Below are 19,803 nucleotides of genomic sequence, written 5' to 3'. Positions count from 1 at the left end.
GCTTATGATAGTAAGAACTTGGGAACGTTTTACAAAACTAATAGCTGACCTTATGAAGTGATTATTCACAATTACTCACAAAACAACAATACTTAACTGTTTTTCCCACCCTAAGTACATTTGCTTTAAATGCATTGCATACAATGCAGAGACGTATTTTTGTAAATTACTGAGGCCTGCAGGCGGGAAGCCTGAAAGTAAAGGGCCCTGTAATTTCCAGGAAAACAGCCAATAACGCAAGTTTCTTAATTGCATTGCTCTCTGAGGGCCTAGCAGTAGGGATAAAACCGTTTTCTCCACAAGCCCATTACTGGCCCTTTCAGCCTGGTTTCACCGCTGTCATCTAGCGGAGAGTCAGAAAAGAGGAAAAGCGCCTCAGGCACGGTGGTGCCGGTTTGAAGTAGTCTGAATTCCCCCCCCACACACACACTTTTGGGGGGTGGGGCTTGGTTTTTTATTTTCCGCTCGCGCCGTTGCGATGCGGGTGCCTTTGCTGACACCTCGTGGCAGAGAGCGATAGGCGAGCGAGGGGGCGCAGCCCCGCTCCGCGTGTGCAGACAGTCCTGTGCGAACACTAGCGTGGGAGACGGGAGGGAGGTAAAGGTGGGTTGAACGGTCTCTGCGGGAGCGTCTGCGAGACCTGGAAGAGGCCCGGGCCGGGGCCTGCTGCTGCGGGCTTCAGAGAGCGTTCATAGGGGGCGGCCGTTGTGTGCCTAAACACGAGCTGTGTACTACGGTTCTAGAAAATAAATAACAATTGAATGCTCTGAGGGGGATAAAAACCAAACCACCACAACAACAAAAACCAACACAAAAAACTCACACCAAACAAACAAAATGAAAACTGTTAGACTGAGAAACAAAGACCTCTCTTCAAGGCGGAGTGTGAAGCCTTGGGATCTTTTGTACCCTGTGCTTAGTCTAAAAACAATTGATCAGGCATCAGAACAGGCTTCCGGGGGAAGTGGTGGAATCACGGTCGCTGGAAGTATTCAAAAACCATGTAGATGAGCCCCTCAGTGACATGGTTTAGTGGTGGTCTTGGCAGTCCTGGGGTAATGGTTGGACTTGATGGTCTAAAGGTCTTTCCCAACCTAATTGATTCTATGATTCTAATTAAGGAGACACCCTTTCTTTAACTACTTGATGAATGAGTTCACATGTGTTGTACAAGAGCAATTGAAATTTTGGGTTCGTGAGACTGCTTTGTGTTGCCCCTTTTACACTGAGGATTTTTTATTATTTTTTTTCGTGGGTTGGGTTTTTTTGGGGGGAATGTTTTGATTTTTTTTGTTTGTTTGTTTGTTTTTTGAATTTATTAGTGACAGGAACTTGATGAAATTTGACATGGTGATGATGGTATCCTGGGCTGCATCGAAAGGAGCATGACCTCAGAGGGTCAAAGGAGGCGATTCTGCCCCTCTACTCTTCCCTTGTGAGACCCCGCTTGGAGTACTGTGTGTGGTTCTGGTGTCCCCAGCACTAGAGCTGTTGAAGCAAGTCCAGAGGAGGCTATGAGGATGATCAGGTGGCTGGAGCACCTGAAAACCCTGGAGAAGAGAAGGCTGCGTGGAGGCCTCATAGCAGCCTTCCAATATCTGAAGGGGGCCTATAAAGATGCTGGAGAGGGACTCTTTTATCAGGGACTGTAGTGACATGACAAGGAGCAATGGATTTGAACTTAAACAGGGGAGATTTAGGTTAGATATAAGGAAGAAATTCTTTACTGTGAGGGTGGTGAGGCACTGGAATAGGCTACACAAGGAAGCTGCAGCTGCCTCATCACTTGGTAGTGTTCAAGACCAGGGTGGACAGGGCCTTGAACAACCTGGTCTAGTGGAAGGTGTCCCTGGCCAAGGCAGTGCGGTTGGAACTACCTCATCTTAAGGTCCCTTCCAACCCAAACTATTCTATGATTCTATGATTGTATAAGTGTCTGGATTGATTAACACTATCACTTAGAGAAACAAGACTAGATTTGGGAGAACAGACTGAAGAAGAAAAGTCATCACAGAATGTTCATGAACTAGGATAAGTGTGAGAGTTTGGAGAACAGAATCTTTAGTGTATGCAAAAAGTGCCTTTAAAACTCCAAGAATACAACAACTCTACTAGGTAATGACATTAAAATGGGACATAGGCATTTCCCACCCACCTGTTTTTCCCTTGCCAGGTAAGTAATCTCAGAGATCCACATTCATTGGTCTCTTCCTGGCCTGAGAGAATGTGTATGCATGCACTTGACCTCAGTAGGATTTAAGCCTATATATATACACACTAGACGTTTTATCTCATGGACAAAGGATACAGATCCAGAGCACATATATGGATTCACAGTTCTGCCTGTGATCTTACCTGTACAGCTGTAACCTGATTACTTGCATTGCGTGGGAATGCATTAATAAATACAGGAGAGACTCTTGTGCCTGTGAGGTTCTGTTTATATTGAAAGGCTTTCTCAGTTCCAACTCCATCTCCTATGACGTTGGTTAAGACTCAAGCCACTGCTACATGCTCTCAGGGTATCTAGATGACACGCCATGGTTCAATTTGTTTCTCTGCAGCCTGGCAGCACTGTAAACCCCGAACTGTAAGACAAGTTTCATGGATCTGTGCCCATTTCCAGTCTGTTGGCTGGAAGAACAATAGAACAATAGCTTAGAGAAAAATAAATCCCTTTGTGGAATACTTGTCTGTAAGTCTATGAATCTAAATCTGCAAAAGATTTAACTCACAATATTCAGGGTTTGTGAAGCATCCTTCCCTCTTCCTCTCCCTCTCCTTTTCCTTTTCCCCTTTTCTCCCCTCCTCTTTTTATTTAAGTTCCCTAGGGCTGGGATTTATGTTTCTGACATGTCCAACTGCAAACAGCCATGGGTGATGGTGGCAGCTGTCCACATAACTTGCCAAACACAAACACATTCCAGGCAGATCTTTGCTGGAGTACAGATGTAGTTCATGTTTGAACTGAGGTGGAGTATGAGGGCGCATGCTGTTTAGGTAAAAAGCTTTTGACCAGATCCTCCAGATCAGTGTGACGCTGACTTCTTTCTTATGTAGCTGCTTCTCAGTGGACTTCTCCCTGAGAGCAGTCAGTCTGGTCAGCACTAGAGCTGCATCCTGACAGGCAGCCCTCTTCCAGGCAGAGGGACTTGTCAGGATTTTCTTGTTGTGGAGGCTGACTTTGTGAATCTCTGTAGCTGGACATGCTTTGCAATGATCCTGATGCTGCTCTAGTGCTGACCCCAACACACTGAAACTGAGAGTCAAATATTCAGTTATGAAATACATATTGTTAAGGGATTTCTTTCCTCACCAGACCTAACGTAAGTCATCTGATTGTGGAAAATAAACACTGGACACTCTATCCTCTGATATGTGACATTCTATTAAGGCAATCCAGCAACAGAACTCCTATACACAGTTATATTTTCAATGTATTGTTGAAATAAGCTGACAGGCAGTTCTTGTGTTACATTCAGACAGGAGAATAGTTAATTCATAGCAGTACAACATGCTGTATTTTCAGGAGAACATGCAAATCCTCAGCTGATGTGCATTAGTTTTTCCACCCACATATTTAGCTTCACAGACATCCCAGCACATTTTAGACAACACTGACAAGCAGCCTTCCCAAAGAGGGCTTGCTTCCCTCTGGGGTTTCCTCTGTGCTGATTGTGTTCTTCTTGGAAATACTCCAAAAGGCTACTTTCAGCTCAGAAATCAATTTGCTGCAGCTGCTGCAGTAAATTGAAACTCTTGTAGCTGTAAGTGGGTTCATCTGTGGGTATTCTTATTGCTTGTGGTAAGGTTAGTCTTGTTGGAGGAAGCAGTGCGGAGGTAAGGTAGAAGTCAGGAGAGTTCTGAGTACACAGGTGTACCTCACACAGCACAAACATATTGGATGTCAGGTTTATTTGCTTCAAATTTTGTGTACTTCTGTTTATTAATACCTGTGGGTGTGTGGTATATGTAATGAGTGTTCAGCCTTTAAAGCTTCTTCTTTCTAGGCACAACTGAAGACACGTACATATACAGGTGTGTGCTAAAGAACTATTTTGTGTTCAGCTGTTTGGGTCTCCCTCTTCTAAATTACTCAGTGCTTCCTCAGAAAGGGAAGTTATAATGATCCTTAGTGAAGATGTGAAAGGATGGCTTTGTTGGGGAAGATGCTTGCTTTTTTAATAAAACTGATTTATCTTTTTCACACCCTCCCCTGCTTTTTTTGTTTGTTTGTTTGTTTGTTTTGTTTTGTTTTCTGACCTGCAAGCACAGTAACCTTTTGAAAGTGCTTGGGATTAAGATAATCTGGAGATACAGATATAGAAGTAAATAATGTTCTATGTGTGGCTAGCACTGTTAGTGGTAAATTGCTAAGAGAAAGAATGTGTACCTTAGGGAAGTAGCTGTTAAGGTAAAATAAGCATGGAGCCTTCAATTTTTAAATTTGCATTAGTTCTCTTTCTTTTTAATGAACAGTGTCATAAGCGGTGCCTTAGATGCATGAGAAGTAAGCTGAACCAAGTGTATTAGTAAATTGCCATGTGAGTAATCTATGTAATTAGGAGTGCCGTTTCTTTTTTTTTATATACTTCCTTTTTAATTTTCCTTTTATATATGACATTCAGAGTGCATGCCAGGATGCCCAGGAAGTTGTTTTCATAACTTCAGCAAAGCTGTTGTTAGATAAATCGTCCTTCTACAGTATACTTACAGCATTCTTCTCAAGCTTCATTTCCGACACAAAGTTAGCATCACCCTTATTGATGCATCCTGGCTATATCTGAATATGACAACAGTGTGTTTTGCTACTTGCCAAGGTTCAAGGTTATGGAGCCAGCTTGCTTCTAGCTGAAGTCAGTTTGCGTTCATGTGGCACATTGGCAGTATGCAAGCTTGGCAAGCACACAAGCTTCAAAAGAATTCAGTATGTTTTTGCAGCTCCTTCTGACACATCTTTTCAGTGCACTGTATTCACATCACAGGTGATTCAATATTCTCTAGAGACTGGCTTGCTAACTTGAACTACCTCAGCCAGTGTCTTCCCAGATGAAGGTAAAGTATACCAGCAGCTACAACAGAGAGCCAATTGAAAGTTATCTACAGCTTTGCTTAAGGGCCAAAGACCTCAAAAAGTGGTGATTATGCCTTTAAGTAGACTCTAAAATAAATTAGATTCTGAAACATGATGCTCTCAGAGGAAGGATACAGGTGACCAGGTGCTGTTCAGCAATGGTCCAGTGCCGCTTTGAGGAGTTGCGAACTCCTCAGGAGTCAGTGTCTCTCTGGCTGTTGCTAAATCCTCACCCAGCTCCTGGGTGAGTGAATCTCACCCCTGGGCAATCTCACTCCTGAGCTGAGAGCTGCCTGTCATAGAAACACTGCTCTAAGTACTGTGCTGCTTCTGGCAAGGAAGCAGTAGGTGTTTGTGCATTTATTTATTTATTTTCCTTACATTCTGTAAAGAGGTGAATAATTTTGACTGGTTTTGCACATGCCACTTCTCATATGCATAATGTTAAAGCAAAAAAAAAAGTCATACTATCAATTCCAGGAAAAGAAAATTAAGGAGTTCTGAGTAATTCGAGATGATGCTCATAGGTTTTGTTCTGCTTTAATTATGCTGGCAGAATATGCCCAAAACCTTGATAATACCCCCGCCTTTTTTTTTTCCAGCAAGCAGCAGGAGACTGTTCCTCCTTACAGACTGGTTCTGCATTGTGAGGCTCTGTCTTCAGGGTTCCAAAATAAAATAAATTAAAAAAAGAAAAATCTGAAGAATGTACAAGTGCTTTATGAAGTTATAAATGCATAGCTGTAGCTGCTATGTGTTATATTGAAGAAGTGGGTTCTAATTTACATTCACCTTCTTCCAGAAAAATCCTAACATACCAAATGAGGCAATAAGCCCTATTACATTAGAAATTACTTTTTTTGATGGCATAACATGAATTTGTTTTCCACTTAGAATAACCCCTCCAACTCTAGCTAGAATCCTCAGATTATAATTTATGTTAAAATAAAAGTGAAGTCTTAAGAAAACAGCTATTCTCTAGATAAAAGGAAACCAGGGAACGTACATGTGATTACTGTTGTGTTGTATAGTTTCTATAAGTTCCTTAAATCCTTAAACTTTCCTTCAAAGCTTAATTTGATGGTTGGTTTGGTTCGTTGTTTTTTCTTGACATTGAAATAACAGAACCAGGAAGAAGCATGCTAATCCTTAATTTTAGAGTACTGATGTTTGCTTTTATCCTTCCATTTTTTATATTAAAAAGAAAAAATCAACAAAATATTTTATCTTGGTTATTGTGATTTAAACCTTTTTCTTCATATGAAATGCACCCTGAGAAAACTTACTGCTAACAAAACCTGCAAATATAAACCCCATTTTCATAAACCCCATTATTTTCTCCTAAGGTATCATGACATTGCACACCTCAAATAAAAATTTCAAACCCCTGAAACTGGTTAGTAGCTTTCCTTTTGAAGACTGCTGTTAAAGTATATAATCACAGGCACTGTGCTTATGGCCTAGATAGGGAAATGGCAGGCAAGGAAGATAGCTTTTTGGAAGGAATTCACTGCTGTCAGTGTACCAGCAAATGCTTGCCAGAAATGAACACAAGCATGTTTTATTGCATGGGCTCACACTGCGGTGTATACAGCAGAAAATCACTTGCTCTGGAAGGGCTTCAGGGCCTCCATAAAGAAGCCTCAACAGAAATATCTGGAAAAAATTGTCTGAGTTAAGGAGCTTGTAGAAGTCCTGTAGAACCCCATGGAAAAGAGAAGGGGAAGGTGAGGTCCCTTGAGATTGGACAGACAGTAGATGGGACATCCTGAGCAGAACTAAGGTGGAGGGCATTTAAAATAAAAACATCAGTGTAGACTCTTTGTTTTCAATGTCAGTTTTGATAGAGAACCTGAAAAATCTGAATGGAGTCAAAGATTTGGCAGTAAGAATAATATCTTAAATTCCTCTAGGTCTAATGGGATTTTTGAGTCACTGAACCCAAGTCGTTTTTGAGAAATGCTCATCTGATTATATGAAGCACCTCAGTGTTTCAGGACTTGTTTTTGTTGTTGTCAGCACCAAGTAGGGATGGGCCAAGCACCGCCTCCTGTGCTCAGGAGAGGCCGCTGCTCAGGAGAGCTTTCCACTCTTAGCTCTTGTTATGTTTTTACATAAGGTGGGTTTGCCTCAGGTTATTCTCTCTAGGATCCATTGTCTGGCAAATTGTTATTTTATAAGCACCCAAGTTATACTGATCCTGTTCTGTTCTTCTACCATGTTACTAAACTTGCTATTCTGAGATAACTTCTAGTTTTGCAGCTGCTTTCCAGCTCTCCAAACATCGCAAGATGAAGCTTTACAGTTTCAGCTGACCTTAGCAACACCTAGATTTTCTAAGGGCTGTCTCTAGTATCTTCCTTCCCTATTCTAAACTGAATTCTTATGTCTTTGGTGCTGTTACATTCTGTGTTATCCACCAGTTCATAAATAGCCTCTTCAGTGAAAATTAATGAAAAGATAAATACTATGGCATTTAAAGGCAAAGAAAAATATGATTGAGTGCTCACATGCATGCCCTTTTGGCCTGCTCAGTATCATCGCTTTCCTGACACATACTTTCTGTATGCCTAAAGGATAAGTTCTTGTTACCTGATACCTGCTCTTGCATCCTTTTGGTCTCTGGATGCTTGATGACATTTTCATCCTCGTCTTTTGTAATTTGGCTTATTTTTCACTTTCTGCATGCTTTCCTCTTTTATTTATGGCAATAAAGAGTGAAAAATTAAGTGAGCTTGGTCTGCTATTGCACATAACAGTGGGTACACTGTAAATGCAAACAGCAGGAATTTCTTTCTCTTAGCCCTGGCATTGTTGCTTCAAGGAACTGCTTCTTCACTTCCTTTATGTCCCAAAGGATTTTTGCTGGTGGTGCTCTGAGCTTATTCAAGCCTGACAATTTTATAACATATTACTCTGCTGAAAACAGGTGTCAGCAGTGGGCTCTCTTTTAATGGAAAAAAAAAAAAAAAAAAAAAAAAAAGAACCAAAACCCACCCCCCCCACTTCACTGGAAAGGAAGCTGTTTTCCCTGTGTTGGATCCATCAGCTGGTGTTTAAGCGTAAAGCAGCACACCCAGCACTCTTCAGTGTGAAGAGGCTTTCAAATATAACTCTAAAAACAGAAGAGATGAATCACTAGGAGTGATGATATGACTTTTCCCCCTGCCACAGGATTGAAAGAATAAGTAAATAAAATAAATAAATGAAAGAGAATGGCGACTCTTAGCTCTTCAATAGAATCTATAATTTCCTGTCTGACATTGCAAGAGACAGATAAGGAATCCTCTGCCTTCCCTTTGCTCAGGAAATTGCACTTTGGGAAAAAATAAGTATGAGAAGGCTTGAGGTAAGTACCTTATGTCAGAATAGTGAGGTCAACCTCTAGAAAATGCTCTTCTCCAGCAAATAAACTGTTCAGCCTTATGTTGTTTGGAGAATGCTATTCTCAAGACAGTAGCAGAGATCTTGATATATATTCAGTTGGGCAAAGGAAAAATACTTATAAGCCATACTTACTGATTTCAGTATTAATTGTTTTAGGACATTAATCACTTTTCTTACTCTGGCAGCAGTTTAAGTCTACAAATGGCAGAGCATGGTTTACTTGATGTGATTTTAGATTGTACTAGCTGCTGAATAGCTAAAATCTGTTTAAAATATTATTGAAAGAAAAAAAAGTTATTAGCTCTATCCTCAAAATTTCTAGTGGTGACTTGCTGAATGAAAGAAGCCAGAAATAAGATTAGTGATACAGACACAGCAAAGGCAAAGGAATCTTGATCCCTTGCTTTCTTATTTACTATTAATGGTGAAATAAAGACAAATATAACTAATAATAGACTTGAACCACTAACTTTCCTACAGAAATATCTTTAGGTGATTATATATATATATATTATTAGTGGTGTTTACTGTCTGTGTCCCAGGGAAAGGCAGAAAAGTCTTGTCTCCTCTCCTCAAATGTTTTCCTGTTGTATCGCACAGCTATGCCTTCAGGTGTGCTTCTACCCTTACAAGTTTAGTTTGATTGGTTGTTGGCTTCCCTCTCTCCCTCCCCAGTCCCTCTCCGCCCCTGTGCTTTTTAAAAGATTTGATGGCTTTGACAGCCATCGCAGTCAGTCTTATCAGTCCACTCAAAATAAACGGCGCATTCCCTGTTGCAGGACTCCATGTGGCTATTGCCTTTGGGTGGCCAGATAATACCACTATGTGTACTTCTGAAGTGCCCAGGTCCCAGCAATTTGGAAAGAACTTGACATAATAGAAGTGATGGAATAGATTATTTAAGGAATGGTTTTTAGGTCCCTGGTGTATTTATGAAGGGGAACCAGCAATTTATCCTTCTTGCCCGTGGGGAACTTTCCTGCCTTTGTTCACAGAGCAGGAAGCAGATCTTCACAGTCCCCTTCTGTGGTGGCTGCTGCATATGCAATAGCTGCTTGGAGGCACAAGATACCACATGGCATTTAAAGTTGTTTGGGTTGTGTTTTTTTAATAATAAGTCAGTGTGGTAATTAGTTAATCATCTCAGCTAAAGGCTGCAGGTTTGCTAGGATCCAACAAACAGAAGGATTAGGAACCATCTGAATTTTCTAGCTTACATGAAAAGTCAGGAGGCTTACAGCAAAAAAAACCTAGAAAGTATACTTACCGCCTTCTTTGTGGACTATGAACACTGTTTGTTTCACCTAAAATAACACACCAGCATTCTGCCTGAAGCAGAGCAGTTCAGATTTGTTTACTCTGAGCCAAGTTAGTGTCCCAGTCAGAACTGCACAGAAAGCAATTGAAGTGCTATTTAAAGCTATTTAGCTGGAGCACTGAAGGCTCTGTCACCAAATGAGGCAGAGCAAAGCCAAATGTTCTAATGGGACAGGATACCTAGGAGAACAGTTGACTTCCTTAGTAGAAATGAAATGAAAATTCATCAGGATCAGCCTACTGTCATCAAACTTGCATCTTCCAGCATGGATGGAGGGGTTTCTGTGTGCAACAGGAGCCTGACTAACTAGACTACCTTTGAAATCAAAAGTCTTTTTGCTTTAACCTGGGTTTTGCATTGCCATGGTTCTTGGAGACAGCTGTAGTCAAGACAATCCAAAATAACTTAGGCACACAGGCTTATTTTATCATCAGAGGAATTTATTCATGTTTGTCTTTTGATTCTCTGAAATTTTAATATTTGCCCATGTGGAGATATCTCTTGAAAACTCTGGCATGAGACTGTAAATCTGTAAATTGTCTACACTCTCCCTAAGGCCACAAATTAAATTGATGAACTAATCTGAAGCCCAGTATTCTCTACAGTTTGTTACACGATGATTGATGTTTATCAGTGGTGTAAATGGCAATTGCTCAATAAGCAAACATTTGCGGTACAAATTTTGCATAAAATACAAGTAACTACGTAAACTAAGCAAATTTGCCAGACCTCACACTTGACGCCATTGCTGTAAGAATGTTAGTTGCTAAATGCATACGAGTCACAAACTGTGAATTTCATATTTTCTCTATTCAGTCTAGGCACTTCCTCATAAGTGTAAAGATTTATTTCAGTTGATAAACTATATTTTGAGCTATGTTTAAAAGTGTTAGGCTTAAGAAAACAATGAAGTTTCTTATTAAAAAAAGGTCACAATGGGCGTAATTTCAGACACATCATTTCCATAATCTTGACAAGCTTAATACCCATATCAATGATTTGGAACTGGTACTTTTAAATGTAAACTAGTACATTTACTTTGTAGCACCTCTGACATTTTCAAATTATATATGCCATTATAAAGCAAAATTTTGTGGCATCTTCTTAATCTGATGCACAAAATGAACCTTCTACAATTTTTCATTTGAGATCTCTAGAAGCTAATGTCCTAGTTCCATTAGGATTGCTCCCATGCTGAATTTTGGCTACCATGTGCTGGGTAACTGAGTAGCCAAAATATGCCATAAATTACTTATTAATCAAATGGAAGGGTGGAAAGGAAATATGGGATGATTTTTTTCTGTAACTGTTCGGTTCTCTGCAGCCAAATGCATGTTTCAAACATTACCAATCCAACCTCTTAGTCCTTGTATAAGTAAACAATGATGGTAAAAATCATAATGTATTTATATGATGTATGTTTAAAATAGAGCAACTGTTTCCTTGTAGGAGTTTGCTGAACTGCTTTCATGATTGATATTTCATGCACATACTTTTACTGGTACAAACATAGAATCGTAGAATAGTTTGGGTTGGAAGGGACCTTCAAAAGTCACCTAGTCCAAACCCTCTGCAATGACCAGGGAACATCTTGAACTAGATCAGGTTGCCCAGCACCATGTCCTTCCTGGCCTTGAATGTCTTCAGGGATGGTGCATCTACCGCTTCTCTGGGCAACATGTTCCAGTATTTTACCACATCATATCTTTTAAACCAAAAAAGTTTTCTTCTAATTGCTTTAATATTTTTTCTTCTTGAATGCATTTATAAAATGCTAAAACACACAATCTAACTTTTCCCTTAAAAACTCCCTATGCTTCTTAGAATGGTTGGTTGTTTATTCCCCTCAAAATTCTAGATCCTCTGGTTAAAGAAACTTTATAGAATTGGTTGATATTTTTGCAAAAGATACAATTCTTTTAGGCAAACTTCTGCTGTCAAGAGCAGAATTGCTATTTGTACAATTTATTCTGCAGGGAAAAGATACTGTTTTCAAAACTGTAAAAGAATTTTCAGCAAATACTTCAGAAAGCAAGTAGGGAAGCAGCTTCTTCTAAAATATTTTCTAATAAAATAAAAGAAAATGATGTCATAATAACTTGGTCCAGAAGATACTGTGTAATGGTTTGAATTACGATGAAATGCTGCCAGAAACCATCGGACTGCAGCCACAGCATTGTTTCACAAGGTGGCATAGTTACTCTTCATATTGTGCATGTATGTTTTTCCTCACCAATGAAGTAGTTAACATCTAATCAGCCTCCCACTGTAGCTGTAAAGGAGCCTACCTGTATTCAAATGGAGAAGGCATAAGGAAGGTCTTAAGCATAAGAAAGTCTTCAGGCCCAGCCAAAGGCTTGCTGAAATCAATAAGCAGCTTTCCAGTCTTTGACAGGTATTGAATAGTTTATCCGCAATGCGTTTAAACTCTCTACCAGGCTTTCTATTCCTGTGTGTGATTAGCTACAGCAGACAATATATTAAACTTCTCAGGAAAAATAAGCTGATAATGGTTAGCTTTTATGTGGCTTTTTAGAAATCTTAGTATGATTACTAATAAACTCAGCTAGTAATAAGAACTAGAAGCTGAGAAGCAAGCACTAGTGCCTGGTGACAGCCAGCATGGCTTCACTAAGGGAAAATCCTGCTTGCTAATTTGGTGGCCTTCTATGATGGGGCTACGGAACTGATAGACAGGGGTAGAGCAGTTGATGTCATCTATCTGGACTTGTGCAAAGCATTCGACACTGTCCCACACGACATCCTTGTCTCTAAATTGGAGAGACATCAACTTGATGGATGGACCACTCGGTGGATAAAGAACTGGCTGGATGGCTGCACGCAAAGCGTTGTGGTCAATGGCTCCATGTCCGGCTGGAGACCAGTAATGAGTGATGTCCCTCAGGCATCAGTGTTGGGACCGGTCTTGTTCAGCATCTCTGTCGGTGACATGGACAGTGGGATTGAGTGCACCCTCAGCAAGTTTGCTGATGACACCAAGCTGTGTGGTTCGGTTGATATGCTGGAGGGAAGGGATGCCATCCAGAGGGACCTTGGCACACTTGTAAGGTGGGCTGATGCCAGCCTTATGAAGTTTATCCATGCCAAGTGCAAGGTCCTACACCTGGGTCGGAGCAATCCCAAGCACAGCTACAGGTTGGGCAGAGAAGAGATTCAGAGCAGCCCTGCAGAGAAGGACTTGGGGATGTTGGTCAATGAGAAAATGAACATGAGCCAGCTTCAGTGTGCGCTCGCAGCCCAGAAAGCCAACCGTATCCTGGGCTGCATCAAAAGAAGTGTGACCAGCAGGTCAAAGGAGGTGATCCTGCCCCTCTACTCTGCTCTCATCAGACCTCACTTGAAGTATTGTGTGCAGTTCTGGTGTCCTCAACATAAAAAGGACATGGAACTGTTGGAATGAGTCCAGAGGAAGGCCACGAGGATTATGAGGGGGCTGGAGCACCTCCCGTATGAAGATAGGCTGAAAGAGTTGGGTCTGTTCAGCCTGGAGAAGAGAAGGCTACATGAAGACCTCGTAGCAGCCTTCCAGTATCTGAAAGTGGGCTATAGGGATGCTGGGGATGGACTCTTCATTAGGGATTGTAGTGATAGGACAAGGGGTAATGGGTTAAAACTTAAACAGGGGAAGTTTAGATTGGATATAAGGAAGAAGTTCTTTACTGTGAGGGTGGTGAGGCACTGGAATGGGTTGCCCAGGGAGGTTGTGAATGCTCCATCCCTAGCGATGTCCAAGGCCACGTTGGACAAAGCCTTGGGTGGCATGGTTTAGTGTGGGGTGTCTCTGCCCGTGGCGGGGGGTTTGGAACTAGATGATCTTAAGGTCCTTTCTAACCCTAACTATTCTATGATTCTATGATTCTAATTGATCATGACATCCATAATCTACCAAATTCAGTGAGACTGCTTCTAAGTAAATTCAAAATACTTAAATACTGCAGAAGTGTTTTCCTTTGCTCCCATGCATGACCTTTGCTTTTGCTTTATTAAACTGCCTTTATCTTGACCCACAAGGTTTTTTTTCCATCTTATTTTCTCCCCCAATCCTGCAGAGAAGAGGGGTGATAGAGCAGCCTGTGGGCAGCTGGTGTCCAGCCAAGGTCAACCCACCACAGTCCTTTTTGATACCCAGTGTGAGGCATGAGACAATGACAGTTCTGTATTAAGCATGCTATAGTTACAGTATTATTAAGTGGCAAGCTCCTGAGCAGGTCATGGTGATTTTTTGCTGCATTGCTTATCTCTTTATTTTGCTGAGCTTGGAAATGTTAATACAAATGATGGCAATATGCTTTGCCCTGGCATTGATGGCCTTACTCTGCTGGGGTAGAGTTCTTGTAAAGAAGATGAGAAAATACATGTCCCTCTCCTTACCTGAGACTGATGTGGGTGGTTTTATTGTGCAAGCTCCTGAACTCCATGTTCACCCTTCTGTGAGTTTTTTAATACTACTGATTAATACTGTTTGCATATTATGGATTTTGTTGAATATGGTCTTGTCCTGGCGTAAGGGAAGACAACTTTTGAGAAAGGTAATAGAGGAATCTGCCCTGAGGCAGCTGGTGCCTGGATGTCAGGGTGTGTGGACTCGGACTTTACACTTGAACAGGCAAGCAATCCTCACAAACTGATGTGCTACCTGATTAAAGGGTTCCTTGCCTAACACAATGAAAGCCAAAAGCTAATAGTGCTGTGATGGGGCCTGGCCTATGTCTATTGAGCCATAGTTCAGAACTCTTAGATGACTTGGGTTGAGACAGGGACACAAACTGAATCTGAAGGTACCATGGTTGAGACAGGGACCCAAACAACAACTGAAGTAACTGCCCCATTACTGAAAAGGAAGCAGTGGGCAAGGATAACAATAGGTCCATATCTTTGATGGAAGAGGAAGAAGAGCAAAGGTTTGCTCAAGAAGCCAGTCCTTAAACAAAGACATTGGAGGAAAGAGTGACAAAATTCACACAGGAAACTATCTGGTCCCTGACTGCATCAGAACTTTGAGACATGCAGAAAGATTAGAGATACCAGCCAGGTGAGCAGATTGCTGCCTGGCTGCTCCAATACTGGGATAACAGGGCCAACAGTCAACAGTGGGGAGGCACTGAAGCCCAACAGCTGGTATTCCTTGCTGGAAACCAGGGAATTAAGAGAGTAATCAGATAAGAGGCTCTTCTCAAGCATGAGAGCAAGATATCCATTCAAGGAAGATCTTGTGAATTCCCTAGGGAAGTGGAAAAGTGGACTACCAGAGACGAAGGCATCCAGTACCTGAAAGAACTAGCAATTCTGGAAGTCATCTACAATGATCTAAATGATCATGAGGTCTCCAGAAATCCAGAGGATGTCAGGTGCTTATGGACTCTGTGGAGGAAGGTGACTCAAAGTGCTCCAGTGTCATATTCTAACAGCTTGGCAATGATGTATTGCCTAGATATGGATACACCAATTGTGGAGAAAGTGTCTTCTTGACTCCAAAACTTTGAAGAAAATCTCTGTACCTCCTCATCCCTATAGGCCAGTGCTTTGCCTGCCAGGGGCATTTGAAGAAATCAGTCCTCTCCTGCCCCAGTCAGGGAAAGGGAGACCCAGACACATACTGCATGGTGCACTCAGGTTTTTCCTGCATGACCAGGGGCAGGACATGAGGAAGTGGGATGGTGAATCCACCAGCTAACAAGAAGGAAACCCCTAGTAGTGGGATCTGGAGAATGCATATTTCAGGTTATAACCCATTATAACGTATACCATGCTATGGTATACGTTAAAAGGAAACATTCCCTCTACATATCACACAACCACCACTATGTGGACTAAGTGGATAGCATTGATCATACCATGAGCTCTACTGGAGAAACCCAGCTGCTCACGAGTCCTGGATGAGATCATGGACTAGCCAGAAAGCAGAGATGTTGGAGCATTGCCTGAAGGGGTGGCCCAAGAGGCATCATTTATAACGAGTTACCAGAAGGTGAAAGGTGTTATGCTTTGTTTACTGATGGATCTTGTCATGGGGTAGGAAATCACTGTAAGTGGAAAGCTGCTGTGTGGAGCCTAGCCTATCATGCATATTGTTTCAATTTGGCTTTAATACAAAATTGAAAATTACAAATTGAAATTACTGGAGTATGGTGTTCCACGCATATGTTCACAAATTGATGGGTTTGGTAATAGCTGATGTTTCAAACTCATCTTGAATCTAAAATTCAAGTTACTGCTGGATTTTCAGAACTGCATATAATTCTGGAAGATACAAAGGTTTTGCTTTCAGTAATGCCTGTTGCACTTCACTGACCTTGTCTGAAGCAGGACTTGGTACATGAGCTTCAGAAATGGCTCTGCAAACAGCAGTGAAGGAACAAGATGCTGCAGTTGAATTCCTGCTCCAGTAGCTGTCAGTGCTCTGCCAGGAAATAGTGGTAAAACCGTAAGTGTGTGGATGGGTTTGAATATAAACAAGGAGCTGATCCATCTTGAAAGAAAGGGCTATATTCATCCAAGATCTGGCTGTGTCCAGTGCCCAGTAAAATAAATAGAAAAGGCCGTAATCAACTTCAGCTGGATGGATGTGGTGGTTAATAGACTGAACCTATAATTACTTTCCAAAATCAAACTGTTTGTAGAAATACAAATGGCTACAGAGTGAGATGTTGCAATAACGCAGGCACCATGTAACAATACCAAGTTCAGGATAAACACCCTGAAGTTTTAGAACATAAGAATAAAAATAAAGACAATAAAACTATTTCTTAGTTAATATTTCATTAATGCATATGATTGCCAGATGTATCAATGAAGAAGTTTGCTTATAAAAATTTTGGAGGATAGCTGGCAGCTACAACTACTATTTTGTAAGTGATGTGTATATGCCTCCACAATAATATTGAATGCCCAAGGGGAATTCCAAGCTTAATGTTTTCAAAAATTTGTTCTACAAGACAATTGAAATTTCTTCTTCTTTTGCAGATGGCTGTACTAGCTCTGCCAAGAGCTGTTTTGTGACATGGGCACATTACAGTCTATCTCTTAGAGACAAGTGCTATAAATTTTGTGTAACCTTAAACACCTGAAAGAAAGCTTCCTGGTGATACTTTAAAAAATGAAAGAGCAATGAAAAGTTTTGTTTTGGCTTCAAAGACTGATGCACTACTGCAAAATTTTCAGACCTAATTAGTGATACTAGCAGCTCCAGTCCTTTCAATAATGAATACTTCAGTCTTGAGTTTCTTTCATGCATCAAGCAGATCCATTTGTCACCATTTTTTTAGGTTTTTTTGTTTTGTTTTAACTTCCTAACAGAGCTCAAATTAATTGTAATGGATGCTACAACATAAATTGAAGCCACTCCTGCTTTTTGAATTCGTACAATATGTTACCAAGAGCATCTTAAAAAGAACACAAAGTAAGTTTCTGAAATTGTTTTCCATGTCTGAAATTAAGTAAACCTGCCCTTAATACCTTGAAATTTAAACAAACCCCCTACTTATATGTTAAAATTAATTCTGGTCTGCCTTTGGGGAATACTACACCATATGACTTCCATACCAACATACATACAAGTAAAACTTATATGGAGAGCTGAGGAACTCATCATACTGACAATCCAAAGTAAATGGTCTCTTAGCTGGAATGGCAATGAGCTGTTTTATCAACAAATACTGTATATGTCCAGTGCCTCACCACCCTCACAGGAAAGAACTTCTTCCTTATATCCAATCTAAACTTCCCCTGTTTAAGTTTGAATCCGTTACCCCTTGTCCTGTCACTACAGTCCCTAATGAATAGTCCGTCCCCAGCATCCTTGTAGGCCCCCTTCAGATACTGGAAGGCTGCTATGAGGTCTCCACGCAGCCTTCTCTTCTCCAGGCTGAACAGCCCCAACTTTCTCAGCCTATCTTCATACAGGAGGTGCTCCAGTCCCCTGTCCCTGCTCATGGCAGGGGAGTTGGAACTAGATGATCCTAAGGTCCTTTCCAACCCTAACTAGTCTATGATTCTATGTGTCTATATTTATGTATGTATTTAATCTCACGATTCCATAAAGCTGTCTGTGGAGCAAAACTTAGCATAATTAAGTGTCAGGAGTTCTAGCTGAAGTAACAGTTCTAATACGACTGTAGCAACTCACAATTGTGCTTCAGTTTTCTTTTACAGCTAACATATTGCATGCTTTAGTGACTGGTTACAAATGCAGAAGAGAAATTCTGCTGTTTTAAACAGACCTATTTATGTAGGATGCCTGTGGTTGAGCAAAATAAAGCTGGAGCAGAATTCAGTTCAATGAGCTCCTTACTGATGGTAGAATTGAATCAGGTGCTTTCTTTTCCCTCTTCAGCTCCAATCTGCTCCTGCGCTATGCCTGTTTCAGCTAATCAACCTACACTGTTAATGTCTCATTTCTTAAGATGACTGACACAGGACATGGGACCAGCAGGATAAAAGACTGTGTCCAAAGACGGTTTCAAAACCTAGCTTTATCCTCACTTAAAGTGCATCTAGCTTTAGTCAGAGCTTTCCAATTATGGCTGCTGCAAAGAGGTTGTGTGCAACCTTGTTTTAGATGCCCTTTACATGATAGGAATAATCCATAAACTGCAACTCAAATGCCTGCATCATATTCAGACATCTCAAGCAAGCTAGTAGACAAAAAACATCCAAGAATGCACTTGAGATTTATCTTCTTTTATCTTCTGTCCAGGTTGAATTTGGGGCCTAGTAGTAATTCTTAGCAATCTGTCCCTGGGCTTTGGTCTTGCACCTGAGAAGAAAAAGTAGTAAGACTACTATTAAGGTAAAGGATAAAAAATTTTGGGAAAAAATAGCTGTGATCATGTCTGACAATGCAGATGTCTCAATAACCCTTCAGCCTGGGGCTTTGTGCCTGCTGAAGACAAAATGACTGGGTTCTGTGTGGCCAGAATGACTTCCAAAAATGTAGTGAAAGTGGGAAGTTGATACCCACCTGTTTAAGCTCTGACTTCTGCTGCTATCATTGTGTAACAAAGATTGGCCACTTCTTCTAGGGTTAAAACCCCCTATTAATTTAGTTTAAAAGCATTACTAAGAACAAGGATACCCTTATGTTTCTGCAGTTCCTTCATCAAAGGACGTGTGTAAAATCCGTTCAGAGGATGTAATACTCCAGGGATGAAATGTGAGATTGTATTTTCCACTTTTTTTACAGGAGGAAAAAAAAAAAATACTGAGACTCCCCTGAACTTATAATTAAAAACACATGGAACAGTGGTCAGAAGCAGATTTTCTAGTTACCAATAATTTTTTTATTACAAAATTATCTTTCAAGTTTTCAAAGCTATCACCTGTCCCTGGTCTCTCCCCTCCAAACAGATTCAGTGTGACATTGGTGTAATATTTTTATCCAATACTTTATAACATGTAACAAGCCATGTAGACGTGAACTCACGATACCCAGCTTAGCAGGTTATTATATCAAGCATATATTTCAATTGGAAAGGCAAAACAGAATTTTAATTGGAAAAGCATTCAGCATCCTTTACTGAACACAGGTACAGGACTAGCAGTATTGACCACTAGATGCCACCGTTGCTCCTATAAAAGTGCTCTAGTCTGTTTTGGTCTGTCCATAAACCCCACAAAATTTCAAACAGATTTCCCTACAGTGTATCAGAATCCTGGTATAGCATTGAACTAAGAAAATACACAGCTGTAACACTTCTGCTCTAAATATCCTTATATGCAATTCTGTTATAAACTATTTTGATAATACACAACACCTTAAAGTCCATTTTCTTCTTGGAAGTATGTAAAGGGCTTTATAGTCACCTCTCACAGGTCGTCCATATCTTTCTGTGACAAAACCAAGCACTCAGACCTGGGCAGCAGATCCAGCCAATGGTGACTGGAGGCATTTCAGTGTGTGTATAAGCAATTGGAAGTAGGTTAGAGTCATACGTTATACCTCTGCAACCCCATAGGAGTAAGTCATCTGAAAATTCAGGAGACTGTGATGATGAGGTTGTGTAGG

Source organism: Psittacula echo (assembly GCF_963264785.1).
Source record: "Psittacula echo genome assembly, chromosome: Z".
In the NCBI taxonomy this organism is placed as follows: Eukaryota; Metazoa; Chordata; class Aves; order Psittaciformes; family Psittacidae; genus Psittacula; species Psittacula echo.
Note: the sequence above shows the minus strand (reverse complement) of the source record.